The sequence below is a fragment of the Macaca nemestrina genome, chromosome 5, assembly GCF_043159975.1.
Source record: "Macaca nemestrina isolate mMacNem1 chromosome 5, mMacNem.hap1, whole genome shotgun sequence".
In the NCBI taxonomy this organism is placed as follows: domain Eukaryota; kingdom Metazoa; phylum Chordata; class Mammalia; order Primates; family Cercopithecidae; genus Macaca; species Macaca nemestrina.
The window spans coordinates 84,276,584-84,298,959 of NC_092129.1; the positions used below are offsets into that span (position 1 = coordinate 84,276,584).

At 34.3% G+C, this 22,376-nt stretch overlaps 1 protein-coding gene and 1 long non-coding RNA gene across 6 annotated transcripts in view; both read right to left on the reverse strand.

The window, feature by feature from the left end:
- The window catches only part of LOC105478796 (glutamate ionotropic receptor kainate type subunit 2), a 705,430-nt gene that overhangs the window by 90,304 nt on the left and 592,750 nt on the right, over positions 1–22,376 (reverse strand). The window lies entirely within an intron of this gene.
- On the reverse strand, positions 131–21,051 carry LOC139363346 (uncharacterized). The gene is made up of 2 exons (XR_011623508.1): positions 5,028–21,051; positions 131–4,718 (listed from the first exon to the last, which is right to left on the reverse strand). It is a non-coding gene; the product is annotated as an uncharacterized lncRNA (long non-coding RNA).

The following is a 22,376-nucleotide window of genomic DNA, read 5'->3' on the forward strand; positions in this document are numbered from 1 at the left end:
TTAATAATTTTATCCATTTGACATGTGAATATTAAAACTAACTTATTACGAGTTACTTTCATGTAGCTGTAGTATATGTAGAGCACATACTTTTTTTGAAAGCCTGACTTTGTACTGTCTGTGAAATTACTTAATTTGCTTTTTTCTTCAAAATAAATGGCAATGATGTTTATGCTATAAACAATCTATTTTCCTACCTTGCTATAAGCAAACATTATTTCTAAATTTTTCAAAAATATATATATGGTGATTCTCAAATTTGTTTTCTAAAAGTGAAGACCAGGGTATGAATGTTAAGTATTGGAAGTCTGAGGTATCCAAAAATTCAACAAACCTAGTTTAAGGGATTAGAAATACATGGTTTCTGTACACTCCTAGGACAACTATATTCAAACATAATGTATTTTCTTTGAGATTGATAGGAAATTGTAGCTATTTCAGGTGAGAAAAGTTAAAATTTCTGTTTTGTACATACCTTATATGAAATGTAAGAGGAATTCCAAGTACATCTGCCATTAAAAATATTTTTATCACTGAGTTATATATTTTCTATCCCAGATAATAATATATGCCAAAAGGTCATTTAACATTAGAAATTCAGTAAAACATGAGGACACGTATTAGCATGTTTATAAAATAGAGAAAAACTCTAAGTTTACAGTTACACTAAGGATTTTTGGTGGATGCCCTAAAAGATGGTGACATTCACCAATGTGAATAAAAAAATGGTGATTAGAGACTTTGAGGCAATACTCTCCTTGTATTGCACACAGACCTGTCTACACAAGACTGATATGGCAGAATTGAGAGTAAACCCCTAAACTAAAATGTAAAATCAACCATCATTTTATCTAACTAACTTCATTTTGTTCTGGAAATTTTTATTTCCAATGATAATGGGGCACACAGGGAATCTGGGAGTTCGGATAGAAAACCAACCAAAGGCAAATTGCTGAGTAGACTTGCCAAGTTTATTATCTACCAATTTAAAACTGTCAGTTTATTGTTTATATTAAATCAATTGAAAGTTCAAGCTCCTTGATAACAAGGTGGCCATTTATCGTCCAAATGGATAGCTTTGCTAAAATAAAGACATTACTTGATTTACAGCAGGTGAAAAATTAGGAAGAAGGAATATGTGCATTCCATCTTTTAGGTGTGCTTTTCCCCTCTAAGGAAACTTCCCTGTTCCTCCATTTTCCAAACATAGAATCTGAGTATAGAATGAAGCAGATTTACCATTGTGGAAGTAAAGAGAGGGGCTTCTGGTTTGGCTCCCAAGCTGTCTCTAAGTTCTTACATGCTACAGTGAGATGCCATTCATCCTGTATGGTAATGGGTACCTGAGGGTTTATGTAAATGGTGCCACTTGGATCTTTTGAAGCATTTTGCTGTAGTCAACACTTTTGTTTAATCCAGGCACCTTTTGTCTCAGTTGTGGCACTGAAGAAATTCTGGATTCTCATACACACCAAAAAAAGTGATAGTAGCAGTTAATTCTGAGGAAACAGATTTTTTTTTTTTTTTGGTTGATGTTTTTTAAATTCAGATGTTCTCTTCTTATTCTTGTAAACTTCACTGTCCAGGACCAGAAAGGCTTTCTCCATTTCTGCCTTTTAAATTACATCCATGATTCAGATAAAACTGAATGAGAAGCTACGTTTCAGCTTCTTGAATGGCTGCTCATTCAGTCTATAGTCCCAAATTAAAACTGAGTGAGTTAACTACCATATATGCATGATAGAGTGACCGTATAGCAAATAGCACAGAGTTGTCACTTAACTCCATATAATTCTATTTTTACCAGAAAATTATATTTCTGAAGAGACCATTCAGGTAATGAAGTAATTAGAGAAATACATGGGGGACAGACATGAAAATTACAGTATTTGCCTTCTAAAAGGAAGAAACTACACTCAAGATATCTGCAACCACCAAAGCTAAGGATTAAAAAGACCACCCACCAATTATCTTTGCTGAAGTTTGATGACAAATTGATATAAGTGGATTTTCCTAGCTCCACCACAAATTGTAAGATTCTACTATCATTGTATTCTTTATATTTGGCTTGAAATACTAAATGTGAAAATATAGTGCCTGGCAGGGACTAATTATTCAAAAAGTGTTTGTTTTTATATTTTCTATATTTTTTCTCCCATCTATCTAACCACCTATGCATTCCTCTAACTATTCTACCTTTGATTTTCTTTCTCATTTTGCCTAACCATGCACTTCTATCTTCAATTTGCTCAACTAAGAAATTCAAGGCCATCCAAGAGAACTGTATTATCTCATCTTCAACTCAAAATATACTTTTTTACCTCCAATTTCTTCTCCTTTGCCCATTTTATCTCAGAGGAAGAGAAAGCAGTTTCTTTTCCATTTTTCTTCCCTTAAAAACTTTTCTCTCATGCAAGGCCTTGTTCAAATAATAGATGCTCTGTAATTCTGTCCCCATCTCCCTCCTTTCTTGATTTTCCATTTTTATAGTTAACCATCGTTTTTCGAATTCTTAGAAAAAGTGCGCCATCATTGTACTAACTTTCTTTTTTCCTAATACCATTGTATTACATAGCTGAAACCATTACTAAATTGTACAATCTTTGAATTAAAAGATAATTTATCTCTTTAACTTGACTATTAGTGTTTAGTAGACTTTGGATATTGAGGATACTCAGTTGATCTTTAGGCTGGATGATGATGATGATGATGATGATGATGATGATGATGCAGTCAATGCACCATATTACCATTTAAATTGCCACATCCCTGTACCTCCAAGTGAAGGATATCAGCTGGTTTTTCCCAGGCATCTAAAATGTAAACCTGCCTTATATCATTTATTTCCTTTAGATTAATTCATAAATTAAGAAATACATCAGAATCTTTTTGTTAGAATAGTATTATACAAAGAGAAAAATTTAAGTTCTTCATGCCCAGAAAAAATAAATGTATTTATAAATTTGAAACAAAATAGAAAGGGTGTGTGGGATGATGTCATCAACTTGCTTGGGTCTGCTTCTGGGCAGGCATGGCTGGGAATTAAGCTAACGTGGTAAATGGAACACATGTGTTCCAGGCAAGATGGCAAAATGGAACTTGGATCACTGTTTCACATAACAGAATAGGTGGAATTCTGTTGCCTGGGAATAAACCTTATAAAAAGCTGCCTAAGTAGGGATCCAAGAAAACAAAAAAGATAGTTGACTGACCAGAAACTAATCAAAGTTGCCTGTTCTAAGAAAAAAAAAGAAAGAAAGAAAAAGAAAAAATGGGAGGGTAATGGTTAATTTGTTACTTCAGTGCTTATACTTTCAAGAACCATAATTTTTATTTGTTATATGCTCTGTTTATTTTCTTACAACAAATACAAATCTTTTAAATGACTCCACATGGCATTATAACTGTTTCATAAAACCATGATTAAGCTGTATTAGAAACCTGAAAGATCTTATTAGATATTTAGAAATCCAAATGATCCAAATGAGGCAAGTCTAGAAATCCTGATATTATACAAGTATATACATCATATCCTTAAAAAGTTCTGACCAAAGCAATGTGCATACTTTGGTGGCACATAGTAATGAAATAAGAAATATTACTGACTTATTAATAGTTTAAAGATTGTTGGTTGTACAATTTGTTATAAAGACAAGAGCAAAGGTTGTAAAAAGTCTTAAATTAGCCATAATACTGCTCTGATATTCCTCTCCTGCTTTTCAAATTCTTCTAACACTAACAAAAAATACTTTACAAATCTAAGAAATTCCAATTCTACTGAGGAATCTCTAAAATATTACTTCTCTCAAAAAAGAGCTCTCCCTTTTCTCTCAGACTCAGAAAAGCAGTTGGAAACGTAAAATGGTAAAATATTTTTCCTTCATCCCACTGGAAAGAATCATTTTTACTTTTCAAATTATCTTAAAATATTTCCAAAAGTATTTGCTCTTTCAACAGCCTCAGAAGCTCTGTGTTTTGGGTGGGTATGGGATATAACGGGAAGTGGAAGAGCATTATGTAGAATGCAGGCCTCAGTTCCTTATCCATTCATTTCCTTCTGCCTGACATGTTTCCTCATCTGCTCACCAGCATCCTTTCAAAAAAATGTTAAATGTCACTCCTTCAAAGAAGCCCCTCTGACAACTGGAACAAATCTAAGCCTCCAGTTACCTACTCTCCTGCCAAATGCACTTCTCCTCCACAGAAATCGCCACAGCTTCAATTGGTTCTCGTTTGTGAAATAACTGGCTCTCTTTCCCGTGCCGTACTCTCAGCTGCAGCAGGACAGAGACTAAGCGCTCGCTGCTGCACCTGATGCTGAGCAGCAACTCAATGAATATTTGATGAGTGACTAAAGAGAAGGTAAAATATTTATGGGCTTAACATATTGAGAATGTCTAACTTAGACAAGTTACACTTTTTTGTGCCCCTCTATCACCCAGGTGAAGGAGGAGTGCATGCTAGAAGAACCAGCTTCACCAACAAACTTTACCAAGTTAGAGCTCTTGCATGGAGTATAAGCACATTCCTCCCACAGCAATCCAAAGCGAACCCTGGACAACCTCACCTCCATCAAGAGGGATTAAGAGGGAGTCATTTATTCTTACCTACCTCTGCTTATACTCCAACACTCACAAGTTTTCCAGGGTGCCCTCTGGCATTCAGCAAATGTCCTTCCATGCTCTGTCTCTTCTGTGAACATGCTACTCATCTTCCACCTTTTTTTTTTTTTTTTTTTTTTTGAGACGGAGTCTCACGCTGTTGCCCAGGCTGGAGTGCAGTGGCGCGATCTCGGCTCACTGCAAGCTCCGCCTCCTGGGTTCACGCCATTCTCCTGCCTCAGCCTCCTGAGTAGCTGGGACTACAGGCGCCCGCCACCGCGCCCGGCTAATTTTTTTTTTGTATTTTTAGTAGAGACGGGGTTTCACTGTGGTCTTGATCTCCTGACCTTGTGATCTGCTCACCTCGGCCTCCCAAAGTGCTGGGATTACAGGCTTGAGCCACCGCGCCCGGCCATCATCTTCCACCTTTAACAGGTAAGTCCTCAAGATGGTGCTTCCTCCACCATCCTTTGCAGCGGTAGCTATTTGTTTCAACCTCATGGGATATTGACTCTCTTTTCCTATCATTGCCCTTTTCACACCATTTTCCTCTATTCCTTTCTAAACTCTAACATGATTTAAAATCTCATGTTTTCAGGTCATAGCCTAGGCATTGCCATTACTAAAAACTGCAACTCTTCCATAATAGTTTCCTATAGTCCACTCTCTGACAACTACTTCCTATTTTTCCAACCATCTTTCAATCCTAAAACTTTCTTGCTTTCTCTTACCCTTTGTTTTCTATCATACTAACTGAATTTGGGAGCACAAAACTGACTGGTTCCTGTTTGTTTTTTACTATGCAGAAAACAGTTTATATGATAACCGGATATAATAATTGGTTGACAATAAGATATATTATCCAAAACTGATCATGGAAAGTGGGGTATTGTGGCTCATGATTAGTATAACATATAGAGATAGGAACAAAATAGCAGTTGAGAAATACCCATTTGTGTGCCATTAAGTAGTATTAGAAGCTGGGGGAGAGAAAAGATTTAAAGGTAGCAGCTTATGCTGCAAAATAATTATCATTTATTTATTGTTAGTAAATATAGCTTTTCTATTATTAGCAATGATTCTTAATCATTAGCAAATAATTCTAAATATTATATACATAGCTTTTATAAAAGTGAGCTGATTATTATTTATAATCCACTGACATTGTTTAATTCAACTACTTTTTCATAATATTTCTATGGTTGTAGGTTTATCAGCAATTCTACCAGAAAAAAAAAATACAGAGAAGTTGGCTTTTATATTATAACTTCTTTCTGTCAGAAACTGCCAGATTGCTTCAAATGTATGACACAAGATATTAAAGATACAATGATTATAAGGTGAGTAATGTTCAAGGAGAAAAAAGGTAAGATGAATAGTACCCAACAGCTGCCAATCAGAATTAAATGATATGATGAGGTTACTACCTGACAGTCAAGAAAAGGACAACTCAATAGCAATTATATTACTATACTTAGTCATTTCATAACAAATGGCATTTTATAGTTCCAGATCATCCATGGCAGAGATGTGGATATACTATTCTTAAAACTCTTTATAATTAGATATGGAAATGTATAATTAAGTGCACATAACAACTGTCAGTTCCCTGATGAAGAGACCCCTCCCCTGCCTTTAATCTTGAAACACCTGTGATATACAGACTTTTAACCCATCAAGTATGATCCATAACACATTGACATCCAAGACATACTCTGCATGAAGATCAGAAGTCACCTGGTAGCTAGGCTTATGGACTTAGTCTCTGACAATAGAAATATGTGGGGCTCAGGAAAAAACCTATCGGGCAGGAATGTAACTATCATGATTTTAAGATTTTTACATCCAGATTATAATTTAAATCACTTTTTTTCTTCTACAAGTAAGCATATGGATTGCTGCATCTAACTCACAAGAATAACTTTGTTCAGTCCATTTCAAGTATGTTTGTCATATAGTCCACCTCCAGGAAAGTTTCTCGAGGAGCTTTATTTAGTAGGTGTCATTTTCTAAATAGAGTATTTCTAGGAAAGAAACCAAAACAAACCAGATAAAATAAGTGCCATGAGAAAAGGCTTAGAGGACTGTGTGGAAGAGGTGGGATGCCTGAGAGGATGAAGCATGCAGGTTCTAGAAGTCTTCCAATAAAATCTCCCTTCCAGAAAATCCTCCATGGAAGCAGAGTTGGCCAACAGCCTCCAGCACCTTGGGGTCCACAATGGCTTTTACTCCAAAGTCACACATCCTATGCTCTGCTCACAGCCAAATGACTAAATGTGGTGAGGTCTATAAATCTGGGCATACCTGCCTGATGTGGGATTTTTCCAAGGAGTAACATTTGCCTGGGAACTCCACATTGGTCTGACTGAGGCTTTGGCAGAATGCTCGTGTAGTCATGAGTTTCCTACCAAATATCCTTTCCTTCCTTATCTCCTTTCACACATGTCAGGGCTAAATTGCTGTCTGAAGGCATGCTCTGCCTACTTCTTCTTCCTCCCCTTCTTCTTTATCCCTCATAGATAGTTCCCAATAAATCTTGGTACCTCTAATTCCATCTTGGCATCTGCTTCACAAAAGACTCAAACTCATAACATAACATAACATAACCACTAATAAATAGGTATACACTACATTCTATTTATTTCCTATTATACTCTCTCTTGTAAAAAAAAAAAAAATCCCTCTCCTATTTAGTTCACACCATATGGCTTTATAAATTCCTGTGTCACTTCATTACTGTCACTACCTATTTGCCTGGCTACTTCCTCACTCATTTAAGTTGCTGGTACCTGTGTCATCATGTTTTCCACTCCAATTTTTTATTTGATACTGTGACAATTACATGTACACATGGACAGCTAGCTAAAGGCTTAACTTCTTTATCTTCTGCAAAATATTTTCCCACTATTCCACAGCAACCCTCACTCTTCAGTAAGTCATTCCACTGCACAACAAAAATTCTGTCCTCTTACTTATCTATTCGGTTTATCCCACTACAGTATTTTTTTTTCCCCAAACAATGAAATTTCTATCCACCAGACTTTTTTCTCTTCCCTGTGCCTCCTCTATTTTCTAATGTCACTTACCTCTATTGTAAATCCATATTCCACAGACCATCTTTTTTTCTTTTTTAAGAGACAGGGTGTCTCTTTGTCACCTAGGTTGGAGTACAGTGGTGGCATGATCATAGCTCACTGCTATGATCAAACTCCTAGGCTCAAGCGATTATCCTGCCTCAGCCTCTGAAGTAGCTGGGAATGCAAGTGTGTTACCATTCCTGGCTAATATTTTTATAGAGACAGGATTTCTCTGTATTGTCCAGGCTTGTCTCGAACTCCTGGGTTCAAGTGATCTTCTCTCCTCAGTCCCAGAAAGTGCTGGGTTTACAGGCATGAGCCACCACACCCAGATGCACAGAACACTTTTAAATTGCCTTTTTTTTTCCAGTAGCCTAAATTCCTGGGCTTTGTTATCCTGTTGTCACACTCATCTAAACAATCTAGAAAAAATATAGCCCTTTATTCCATGAGTGTATTTAAGCTACTCAATTCCATTGAGAAAAATATGTTACATAACAGAAGATAAATTTCTTCAGTGGTCTCCAATTTCCACTGAGTATTCAAAATTGCCCTGTAATTTTACTGTTACCCGATGAGTTCATCTCCCATTTCTCACTGTAGATCTTTAAACACTTTCCATTTTCCTGAAATGTCGGATCTTGCTACCTCTCCCTTCACTTTGACCTCTTTTTCCTCCTCTCTTTCCTGTATAATGACAGACCCCTCTACCCCTACCCTCCACCCAAAACTAAATGATTTTGGTTTTGCATATCATCCTCTTCAATTTTCTCAGGGATGTTATGCTATCAATTATTCTCTGTCTTTATAGTTTTTAAATATCTTTTGTCCTTGCTCTTTCATAATTTAACTCAAAAGAAAAATAGATTAAATAGATGACTGTTGGATGGATGGATAGATAGATAGATAGATAGATAGATAGATAGACAGACAGATAGATAGATAGAATAACTGTTTACAAATAAATGGCCTAAAAACTACCCAACTCCACATGCCCACCTTAACCTTCATTTTTGGCACACTCTGTATTTTTCCACTCTTAGGCATTTAGTCAAATTGTATTTTCACACATGCTGTTTCTATTTCCTCAACTCCAGTTTTTCCTCACTTACCTCAAATTGGACTTCTGCAATGAATTCCACATCAGAAGGTCCAATGGATTCCTCTTTATCCTTGTCTTGCTTGACATCTCAGCAAGACGTAACATTGTTGATCACAACACTTTTTTTAGAACAAGCCCTTCTCTTGGTTTTCGTGACATCATACTCCACATTACCTATGCATTTGGCTGCTCTCTCTCAATCTCCTTTTTTGGGTTATTTTCCCATGAAATCCTGGTTAATTAAGTGCCACAGGCCACTGACTAAAAACCTGTCTCTTCACCCTACACTTCCCTAGGTGATTTCATCTATGACCAAGATTTAGATTTCTTGAGTTAACAACATTAAACCTAATCTCTCTAGTCCCATATTCTTATATTCTTACTAGATATCTCTGTGTGGAGGGCTCATAGGCATTTCAAAGTTAACAGATCCCAAACTGAAATTATGATTTTTCTCTATTATTTTTATTTTTGTGGTTTTATAACTCACTCTGTGGAACCAAAAAATCATCCTTGACTTCTTCCTGTTTTGTGCTTCCTATATAAAGGAAAGAAACAAAATAATCAGCCCTATTCTTTTCACATTTGAATATTTCTATATAAGATTTTGATTCTTCTGGATCTAACCTTACCGTACAATTTACCCTTAAATTTTACCTGACTCTGTTTTTGTTTAAAGTCTCAGTTAAATTCAATTACATTTTTAAATAAAACCATCTTGAGCTTCCCAGTTTGACTGATTAACTGTTTTATATAATACCATCTTATATATTGCTATGATGGTTAGTTTTATGTATCAACCTGGCTAGATTAGTACCCAGCTATTTAATCAAACACTAATCTAGGTGTTGCTTGAAGCTATTTTGTATGTGTGGCTAACATCTACAATCAATTGACTCTAAGTAAAGGAGATTTTCCTCAATGATGTGGATGAGCTTCATCCAATCAGTTGAAAGGCATCGAGAGCAAAATCTAAGATTTATCAGAAAAGAAATTCTTCCTCAATACCGTAACTCTCCCCTGCCTGAGTTGCCAGCCTGCTGACTTGCCTATAGGTTGAGACTTTCCAAAGTCCCTATAATTGTGTGAGCCAATTCTTTAAATTAAATGTCTTTATGTGTGTGTATGTTCTGTTTTTCTGTAGAACCTTGACTAATGCAGTTTCTATAGCACCCACCGCTTTTTTAGCTAGCATTCAACATATGCCTAATAGTAGCTTAACATTTGTCTTCTCTATGATACCATAACCTCAAGGAGGGCAGGATATATGTCTATTATTGATCAATTTCCATAGAATCTTGCACATTTTCTGGCATACGTAGTACATACTCAAAACTTATTTTAAAATAAAGTATAAAAGGTTTTGCATGTCTTCTTTTTGTTTGTTTTGATACTGTATAATACTCCTTGGTATTATTTACATTTTATAAAATGCATTTTTATTCACAATTATTTACTAAAAGACAAGTTGGCTAAATTTCCCTAGACACAAGTAGTTACATTTGTATAGTAGAGAGTCTATTATTAAAAATAACTTTCAGATTTTAGAAGTAGTGTAATTTAATAAAGCATATGTTGATTGCCAATTTAAAGGGATCAATTGTATGAGTCATATAAATTACCATATCCAAATGTATATTTCCTCTTGATATATTACTATATGTTAGTTAGACTAAACTGTATTGGGAAGGTTGAGCACTTGTAAGACCTCGCCAGAGCCTTTGATATGTTATTGGGCATTGTAATTCACTGCATTGAGATGTGCTATACAATGCATCATTTCTCACACTTATTTGATCACAATAATGTTTTTAGTTCATACTGTATCTGAAGGTAATAGGGTTCCAAAGAATGCACTTTGAGTAACAGTCATGATTGGATGATTTAAATGTTATTTAGGGCAATTTTCCCCCAATACTTGACAATATTATCACATTCCTGATTCTTTAAAATTGTTATTTAATATAAATAACCTTCTAATTGGTAGTATGTTTAAAACAAGATCTAAAAGAAAACATCTTGAGGTTCATAAAGATTTCAAAAAATCATAGTGATTCTAAATTTCTGAGGAAAAGACAGTAAAAAACTTTCTCCTGAAAGGTTAAGGTAGTGAGAATCTTTCTATGTCTTGCATTGTAAGTTTTAATGTATCTTTCATTGTAGAAGATCTTTATGTTCTTGCATTTTTTTGATATTATTGAGATTGAGTGTTTATAATGCATACTTACAACTATAGTTGCAAATGTATTTAAAAGTGGTGCCATTTATTAAGGAGTTATTGCTTTGAAATTTTAGTGTTTAGAAACATTACTTCAAGTGCTTGCTAAAAATAGTGAATTCTAGATCCAACTCTAGAGTTTTTTGATACTGTAAATCAGAAAAAAATGGCTCAGATAGTACATTTTTAAAAAGGCTTTCAGATGCTTTTTCAGTTGCTAAAGTTTTTATGCCCTATTATGCCTGAGAGATAGGTCGTATTTCTATTTGTAACACTGGCTCACTAGTTTCATGATTAAACTCTGGGCAGAGAGTTAGCCGCTACTAGACACAGAAAAGCGTATTAGATTTTGGAGTTCAGAGAGCCCAAGTGATCGTAAGCAAAAAGAACAAAGCTTGAGGCATCACATTACCTGGCTTCAAACTAAACTATAAGGTTACAATAATCAAAACAGCATGGTAGTGGTACAAAAACAGACACATAGATCAATGGAACAGAACAGAGAACACATAAACAAAACCACACACCTAAAACCATCTGATCTTCAACAAAGCTGACAAAAACAAGCCATGGGAAAGGGACTCTCTATTCAAGAAATGGTGCAGAGATAACTAGCTAGCCATGTGCAGAAGAATAAAATCGTACTCCTAACTTTCACCATATATAAAAATCAACCCAAGATTAATTACAGATTTAAATATAAGACTTTCGACTACAAAAATCTTAGAAGAAAACCTAGGAAATACCCTTCTTGACACTGACCTTGTTAAATAATTTTTGGCCCAGTCCCCAAAAGCAATCGCAATAAAAGTAGGACCAAATTAAAGAAACTATTGGCAGAGTAAACAGATAACCCACAGAAAAGAAGAAAACATTCACAAACTGCATGCAACAAAGGTCAAAAATCCAGAATCCATAAGGAACTAAAATAAATCAACAAACAATAAACAGATAACATCATTAAAAAGTGGGCAAAGGACATGAACAGATACTTCTCAAAAGAGGATGTACAAGCAGAAAATGAACATGAAAAAATGTTCCTTACCACTAATCATCAGAGAAATGTAAATCAAAACCACAATAAGATACCATCTCACACCCATCAGAATGGTAATTATTAAAAAGACAAAAAACAACGATGCTGGTGAGGCTTGGGAGAAATGGAAATGCTTATACACTGTTCGTGAGAATGTAAATTATTAATATTTCAGCCACTGTGGAAAGCAGTTTGGAGATTACTCAAAAAACTTAAAAACAGAACTACCTTTCAACCCAGCAATCCCATTATTGGTTTTATATCCAAAAGAAAATAAATCATTCTACCAAAAAGACACATGCACTCATACATTCATCACAGTACTATTCACAATAGCAAAGACATAGAATCAATACAGATGCTAATTAACTGTGGAATGGATAAAGAAAATATGGTACATATACACCTTGGAATACTATGATGCCATAAAAAGAACAAAATCATGTCCTTTGCAGCAACATGCATGCAGCTGGAGGCCATAATCCTCAGTGAATTAATACAAGAACAGAAAGCCAAATATTATATATTCTCACCATTGACTGAGAGTACACATGGTCATAAAATGGGAATAAGAGACACTGTGGACTACTAGAAGGGGAAGGAAAGGAGACAGGAAATGGGTGAAAAACTACCTATTGGATACTATGCTCAATACCTGGGTGACAGGATCATACCCCAAACCTCAGTTACAATTAAAACTATTTGTATCTATCACTGAATAAAAGTCACACAATATACTCATGTAACAGATCTGCACATGTATCCTCTGTATCTAAAATAAAAGTTGAAATTATAAAAATAAAAGAAAAAAATTAAGAATTTTTGAGGGATGTTTAGAAAATTACCTTGATATGCCCACATAACAGAATATTTCCAAGGGAGAATGCATTTTCCATTCTATCCCATATCATCTCCCACTGGGAGTACCTATTCTTAAGTATATGGAAACATAATACTGCCTTGGTTTACAGATGTTACACTGGTGTTTCAAAATAAAATGTTTACAAGAAGATTGCCTTTATTTTCTCTTAATATAAACACACATATCACTGTTGCAGAAATACATTTTTGTTAAAATTAGAAAAATGGTTGTAAAACTAAATAATATAACAGCAGGAGTACTTTTTAGCTAATAAAATATATTTGAAATAAGAAAGAATGTTTACAGATGTGAATACATCTCATTGGTTTTCTGTTTAATTTGATCTACAAATATTTTCCAATTTGTGAAACATTTTCAAAATTCACAACTTTTTCTGAAATTTAGGAGAACAAATACCAAAGAGAATTTGAAACACACAGCAAGAAATGCAGTGATGAATACCATGGAGATCATCTGCCTTTCCTACAGCTCCCATTATGCCAAAATAATGCTGAGCTTCTGGAATTATATTTGCCCTTATAAAAAATAGAAGATTAATTGACAATGATTGTCATTTGTGTCATCCGGATATGCCTTCATTTCTGCAAAATTAGTTTTTTCAACTTAAACTCAAATTCAGGTAGGAGGTGGGACTTGACTCAGGAGGCAGGACTCAACTACAGAGACGGGGCTCAGACATTAGACGAAATTGAGGAACAGCTAAATACAACTGCACACTGTATTTGCAGAAGGAATGTTTACAGATGTGAACATCTGTAAATATTGGGATGGGGCATTAGTGTTCCATAAGACACGTCCACCAGTGTGCCATGTCATTTACCCTTGCCAGAACAACACTCAGATGTTACTCCTTCTTTAAAGAACATGACAATGACCTGATGACTTGAAAATTACCACCCCTGTCCTAGAATTGTCTGTATAATCCACCATTTAATTTGCATATAATAAAAAGTGGGTATAAATATGGCAGCCAAAGTGCCTCTGAGCTGCTACTCTAGGCACACTGCCTGTGGGGTTGCCCTGGTCTGCAAGGAGCAATACCTGTACAGCTGCTGTATACTGCCACTTCAATAAAATTTGCTGTGTCATAATACTGGCTTGCCTAAATTCTTTCCTGGGTGAAGGCAAGAACCATCCTGAGCCAAGCCCAAATTTTGGGGCTTGCTTGCCCTAAATTAAAATGTTGAAACTGCTTGAGATGACCACAGTTTTGCCCCAAAAATCCCAGAGAAAAAAAATCATTTCTCTGGCCCTTTGGCATTAGATTTGATTGACTGGCTTATTTTTTAATTTATTAATGAATTCAACAAATTTTTATTGAGATAAATCTCTGTGTACAAGGTTTCAAACACCAAAAAAGGGGCGTACAGGGCTGTAGATATAAAAATAGGAATGTGATTTCAGTGGGATTGGTCTAACAGGACTTTAAAAAGTGCTGATAACATTGAATTAGGTGAGATGGTTGAGAACATTATAGGAAAAAGAGACAGAGCTACACATGCAGAACACACTCTACAAGTCATATAATAAATTGAAGATAGTAAAAACAAGAGGGTTAATACGGTGGTTTTAAGCCTAGAGCCATTAGTATAACTCCAAGTCTTTCACAGACAATTTGCAAACCAAGCAATTGCTGGTCAAACTCGTATGTTGCTCTTTATGATTACTCCAATTTATGTTTTACTTGGACTTATCTAAGACACACAATCCTATATATATAGTCATTGACATTTCATCTACAAAATTAATGTGCTGGATTAAATATTATGCATTAAGACTAAAAGTATATCCTATGAAGAAAAAAATAATTCCATTAGTGAACAAAAATTATCATTTCGGAGATTGTCCTTTCATATGCTCTATCATAGCTTTCAAACAGTGGCAATTGTCTCAATATTACTCCTTTATTTATTCTTTGTTATTTTTATGAGTTGAAATCAATTATTTGAGGTCATTGTTCATATTTTCATAGGCCTTTCTCTTAAAAAGTAACACGTGAAAATTTGGGGGAAAATGAACATGAAATTAAACGTAAGCCACTGAGAAATAACATAAATTTAAACAGGCTATAGAACAAATATTTTGAAGCTATACAAATTCAAATATTGTATCATTGAACTAAAAATTGCATAAACATAACTTCTAGCATACTTTCACTATTCATATTTTAAGGAAAATTCTTCTTCAAATGCATTCTGTGTAGAATATTAATACAATAGCTGTTTGCCACCCACAATCATGCATTTAAAAAATATACAACCCCACTCTTCTTTCCAACAGTTATAAATTATATATGGTTCATTTTCTTTTTAAATTATATTTTTGTTCCATATCTTCTATAATATGTTATTCTAAGGAAATATATTTTATGCTTGCAAGTATTTTATTCAATCACTTTATTATAATTCAAGATATGTTTATATAGCATTAAGATTAAATATTACTTAAAATTTATTGTCATGAGTCTTTAATGTTTAAAATATTCTTCTCTATTGAGTTACAACTAAAACTATTTTTAGCCTACAATTGAACAAATTTATTTGTTGTTATGAACAGTTAATAAATTTATATTGGAAATGCATCTATTATGAAGATAAGGGGTAGGTTTACAGAATCCTCATTATAGAAGTCTTCTTAAACATCAATACTTCTAATTAATATTTTTGTGTATGCCACAGAGATTTGTTCCCCTCAGAGAACACACATTTTTGATGGGTGGATGAAAGTGTGATTTATCTTTACCAAATTCAAGAAGTGCAAGTGTGAAAGGAAAGTGAGAAGATAAGGCGAACATACTTTATGTATGTATCTTTATGTTCTCAGGCAAATTAATGTGAAGAAACAAATCTTGAGACTGAGGATCTAGAAATATTAAATTGATTATTTCATATTGTAGAGTGCTGGATATTACCTGCACACTCTCCGGGGATTGGCTGATTCCATAATGATATGCTCCTTTGACTGACCTTCTATTGACCAAACTAGTAGCAATTTTGTAGGAGTAGAAGCTGTCATGTAAAAAACTGACACTAATGCAAATTATTCTTGTTAATAGAAATGCAAATTTGTTTTATTCAGTTAAAAAAAATTGCTTTAACTCTGTAGGAAACATAACTCCTAAACATCTTTTTTATCACATATAAAAGGTTTTAAGAAGCTTTGCATCTATTAGCAAATGCATTTCAGCATTCCTGATTGTGTGTACCTATGTGTGTATGTGTCCTTAAAATTCTCCTTTGAACCATAATTAATAATTGAATAAAATCTTCATCAAGTGTTCAATTTATATTTGCATAAGATTCATGGATTTTTTTTTTAACTTTTGAAAATTATACTTTATTGTTTCACTTGACAGAGCCAAATAAGTTGTATTACTGGACAAGGGCACATCCAAGGATCTTTGAGTGAGGTCACATCTTTTCTAGCTCTCAGAGAGAATCTCAAGTGTCAATAGAACTTTAATTTTTCTGACTCTCCAGTTCTTTCTTCCTCCTATTTCTCCTACTGTTTATATGGTGAGGGGTGGGAGGGGTTGTTGGTTTGTTGTTTTGATTTTTATTTCTAGATCTTGTTGGAGCATAAATTATTCCATTAGTGACAGCAGTGACTAAGATTTTGTTTTTCTGTTCTGACGATTTGGTAATTTCTATGAGATGAATAATGAAACTCTATTTGCTATTGTGTTAAATATGAATGAGATTCTGGTTTATTGGCTTGTTGTTTGTTTACCTGTTTGCACAGATCTCAAATCCACTGGGAAAGTGTTTCCTGCCCACTGGGAAAGGAAAACACCTATTATCTGGACCAGAAAGTTTTTGGGTTTTCGTGTTCACTTTTGACCCGTGACTGAGGCATACATTGTCTTTGTGATTATGCAACTGTGTTTCAAATTGAGAAAGGTCTTCACTTCTATCTCCAGAGGATAAAAGTATATTAAATTGTAGCATCTCTTAAGCTAAAGAATCACTGTTCTAATTTGTTTATTTTTTAAAGGTTCTTATGTAAATTGAATATTCTCAAATACATAGAATTTTTAAAAAGAATTTCTAATACATTAATTGTGATAACCTCTAAAAAAATTCCCAAAGGCATTTTCTATAAAATATCAAATCACACCTGGTTTAATAATGATTTAAAGAAGAAAACCAGTTATATGACTTTATATGAAGTATCAGTGTTAAGTAACATACAAGTAGGCAATTTAATTTTTATAAGATTTAGGTTTGATTCCTCACAAAAAGTCTATTTAATCTGAATTCCTGAAAGTTTGTATAGTAGGTTACTAATAAAATAAAAATGTATTTCTATAAAAATGTTTAATATTATAAAAATATATTTTAAAGAAGTTGAATCATAATTCTCTCAATCTTTTTATTTCAACAATAATTTTGTTTTATAGTTTGTCAACTTGAACAAAATTTTCAAGATCTTTAGGTAACTTAAAACTTAGCCTAATATTACATTGAGCTACTTATCATGGAATACATAAGTAATATTGCGATAAAATACTAGAAATTATTGATCAAACATAAAATTAAGTTTATTCTTATTGTGTACAAAACATGAGTACATATAATAAGTACTGGAGAGTATAAAAGAGGAAATTATATTTGCCTTGGATTATAAAACTTAGCTAAAAACCAACCATTAAATTGTTAATATTTTCTCAGTTTGCCCAGTTTCGATGGATTTTTTTGTAAGATATCCTATCATAATCTCAGGACACAGCTCAGAGCAAGTGAGGAGGGGATGGGCCTGTCAAATTTTAGTCCCTCTTCCTTCATTCACTGAATCATTTATGCATCGACAATTTCTTGAGCACCTATCACAGGCCATTGATTGTATTATGTGCTCAGGGGAAAGAGATGATTAGAACATTCAGGTCCTCAATATATCTTGTTATAAAAGTTAAGATCTAAACAAATAATTAGAATAAAGTGGATTTAGTAATGTGCTTATTTTCTTACAGGAACTCCAGCCTTGACAAACTCTATTAATTCTGTTACTCTCAAGATCTGCTTGGGCATTGCTACTTTTATAATATATTTTTAAAATTTCTCCTTTACTTCTGCCCTAGAGAAATCAATCACTTCATTCTTCATATTACCTAAAACTTTTGTGTCTTTTATATTAAACTTATGCTATAATGCAATTATCTGTTGACATATTTGCATTACCTAAATAAATTGTTTTCTTCCTTAGCTAAACAATTGTTAAAATACAAAGTACATTGTTTCATAGGGGAGAATAATTAACTTTAATTTGGGAATACCATGTAAAATATACATTCTGATAATGCCAAAATGACGGTAGACAATGAATACAATTTTCTGATGAGGAGGAAATTTACAGATTAATTTATTTGTATGAAGAATTTGGCACATAAAGTTATACACAAAGTACACACACTCACTAAATCTTCATTGGTTATATACTATATGTGTTTCTATGCTAATGTGGATTACAAAGAAATCCAAACCACATAAACATCATAATTATTCCAAAAAGAAAAATAGATTATAAGCTACCTTTAGGGAAACATACCAGTTATTCCTGAAAAGTGTTTTATACAGACAAGAATTATTTTATCAAATACATTTTTCTCCAATTAGTTAGTACACTCCCTTTCTCTTCCCTTCCTTCCTCCTACCTCCTATACTTTACCTCATTTGAGATTTACTCAAATTAGGGCCTAATGTCTACTAGACATCAGCCTACTAGACACTACTCAAATGAGGAAAAATTAACCAATTCCACAGACTTCAAATTTATGACTGATGCTCTGTTACTAACAAGTAATGGCAAATATACTGTGAAATCAAAAGTATAAAATGTCAAATACATTATTGTGTCATTCAAAAATAATTGTGTATGATAACATGCAAGGAGAATATGTTTTCACTGAGATATATTCTTACATAAGTTATTACAAAAATAAACATTACTTTTTAATTAAGACTAATGTGAAACATTTGCAGAGGTATATTATTCAACCCAAGGAACAAACTGAAAAATGAGGGAGAGCAATGACAAATAAAGCTGAAGACAGACTCTCTGACTTGTTATGGATATGGCATGGTGAGAGTGACAGATTTGGATATCTGAAAGACAGGGAACTAAATTGTATTGGATAGCTTTTGTGAGCAGACATTGAAAAAATAAGGTTTACAAATTTTATCTAAGCCAATATGCAAAAGAGCACTATACACCTGGTACTTTATCCAGTTTTACAGGAGGACACCTAAGATGCACAACAACTAAGCAACTGTCCCAAGATCAAAAAATGAATAATGAAGTGTAGTAAATTCTTATAATTTTATGTTGCCTTGGTGTACATTTTGAATACAAGTTTAACTTTCTTATAGGAGAAGTAGGGTTTGGTCACCCTTGACTCAGTTTCCAGTTCTATACCACACCCAAATGCCTCAATTCAGAGACCCCAGATAAGAGCTTAGATGCATCTCTCCTGCCTAGCAGACCAGATTATCCATTTTCCTGCTGCTTCCTTTAAAAAGGCTATTCAGGTATTTTCCTGCAAACTTAAAGTAACCCACACCCTATGCCCTTATGTATCCTGCTAATTGCCATATGTTTTCTCACTCAATGCCTGACTCTTCATTTCTGCCTTGCATGACCTGAAGACAGAGAACTGTCCTCCTGACTCATTGCATTCTCCCTGCCTAGGATCCATAAGTAAAAAGTCTTTGAGCTTGTTTCCTACTGTGGTGGTGTATCAAATGAGCACCTTCCATACAAAGAACTAGAGCTTCTCCAGGCCAGAATTTCCATGGGATGCCGGGGAGAACACAAAGTCAGGACCCAGTGCTGGGCAATGGTCAGACAGGCATAAACTGAACATGGATCAAACAAGATCCACAAGGGCATCTTCCAGTATAAACATCTTTCCTGTGTGAGAGACCCCCGGTCACAGGTTTGAGAACTAGACATTAGGCTGTCTAGCAGGTAAAAGTAGTATCCCACAAAAGTCACACTGTAAACACCCATGTCTAGTTCTCCTTCATTTCCCAATAGGGCAGGGTTGTTAACAGGTCTGGTACTGAAACTCCAATAGCTAGAGGCTCTTAAAACATAAGAAAAATCCACTTGTAACTGGAATCAGAGGACTTTCATAAACCTCCTCTCCAGTGAAACATTCACAGTTGATAAAAATAACATAGTAATAATATACATATATGTTATATACAAAATCATGTACCTGATTATATATATAAAATAGGTGATTTTACCAGTTAGCATTGTTTTATTATCTATCATGTATCTATAATCTTACATATGATGTTATATGTATAATTATATATTATGTATATATTATACATTAATTAAATATAAATATGTATATATTATATACAAACATTTAAAGTCTCCAGAAATTGTTCTAAAGATATACAGCAAATTTTATATATATATATATATTTTTTTTTTTTCAAGAAACACTAAATCTCAGTAACAACAGCAAGCGTCTATGTAATTTGAACCTTAACACATACCCTCCTTCCCATTCCTAGCTCTAAAGCAGTGGTGCATATTTTGCCCAAGAAGAGAGTCAGGTAATAAGAACAGAGAACTCTGAAGTTCTGCCCAAAAGAACGAATTTTATTGAGAAAAGAAGGTAGGCAAGTCCAAGTTGAAGGGTACTCTCTGAAATAATGGAAATTTTATTGGTAAGCAATTAAGTGGAGACTGCTAGCTCCATGATGTATTATTGGGTTTGCAGCATATATAATGAGGTATGGTTGGGTTTGGAGCATAAATACATATAATATGTACAAAAATTAGAGCATAAAATGGATAAGAGGAAATAGAGCTTTCTAGGATTGTTTCTATATTTTATTTATTTATTATTATTTTTTTTTTGAGATGGAGTCTCGCTCTGTAGCCCAGGCTGGAGTGCAGTGGCGCCATCTCGGCTCACTGCAAGCTCCGCCTCCCGGGTTCACGCCATTCTCCTGCCTCAGCCTCCCGAGTAGCTGGGACTACAGGCGCCCGCCACTGCGCCCGGCTAATTTTTTCTATTTTTAGTAGAGACGGAGTTTCACCATGGTCTCGATCTCCTGACCTTGTGATCCGCCCGCCTCGGCCTCCCAAAGTGCTGGGATTACAGGCGTGAGCCACCGCGCCCGGCCGGATTGTTTCTATATTAAAGTAAATATGTGGCCGGGTGCGGTGGCTCACGCCTGTAATCCCAGCACTTTGGGAGCCCGAGGCGGGTGGATCACCAGGTCAGGAGATCGAGATCATCCTGGCTAACATGGTGAAACTCCGTCTCTACTAAAAATACAAACAAACAAACAAAAATCAACAGGGTGTTGTGGCGGGCGCCTGTAGTCCCAGCTACTCGGGAGGCTGAGGCAGGAGAATGGTGTGAACCCGGGAGGCGGAGCTTGCAGTGAGCTGAGATCGCGCCACTGCACTCCAGCCTGGGCGACAGAGTGAGACTTCGTCTCAAAAAAAAAAAGAGAGAGAGAGAAAAAGAAACAGATTCTTATAAATTAAGATACATATGGTAAGTCCTAAATCAACCACAAAGAAAATAACAAAAAATACAAAGAAAAATCATTAAATTAAAATGTTACACAAGAAAATATTCTTGAAGCAAAAGTGGTAAAGGAGGACAAAATAGACGTTAGAAAGATAAAAATAAATTGGCAGATGTAAATTTAACTATGTCAATAATAACATTAAAGTCTAATCTGTTGTGCAATCAAATCAAAAGGCAGTTTATCACACTGGATTAAAATAAAAAATAATATTCAACTGCCTATTTTATCTAGAAAACCCAGTTTACATTCAAAGATACATGAAAGTTAAAAATAAAGATAGCAAAAGATACATCATGCAAATGGCAATCACAAGACAGTAAGAGAGGCTGTATAGATATCAGGAATAGTAGGTTTGAAAAACAAAAACAATCACTATAAATAAAAAAAGATATTTTATAGTTATATTGAGATTAATTTTATTTTAGCTTAATCATGTTAATTTATCAAAAAAGGAACAATTATAAACATATACACACCAAACAACATAACCCCAAAATACAAAGCAAAAAATTACAGAATTAAAATGTGAAATAGAGAATTCACAGAAAGAGTTGAGGACTTCAATATCTCACTTTCAATAATGGATAAGACAAATAAGTAGAAGTTCCATTAGGAAATAGAATAACTGAATAACAATAGGACAGATAGAACTAAGAAGCCTTTATAGAACACTCCACCCAAAAAATGGCAAAATATACACCCTTCTCAAGTATACATGGTACTCCAAGGTAGACTACATTCTAGGCCATGAAACAAGCCTCAATACATTTGAAATAATTCAAAGCACACAGAATATGTTCCTTGCTACAGTGGAATAACATTACAAATAAATAACAGAGTTGGTTTTTTTTTTTTCAAGATGACTGACTAGAGGCATTTGATGCCAGTTTTCATAAAG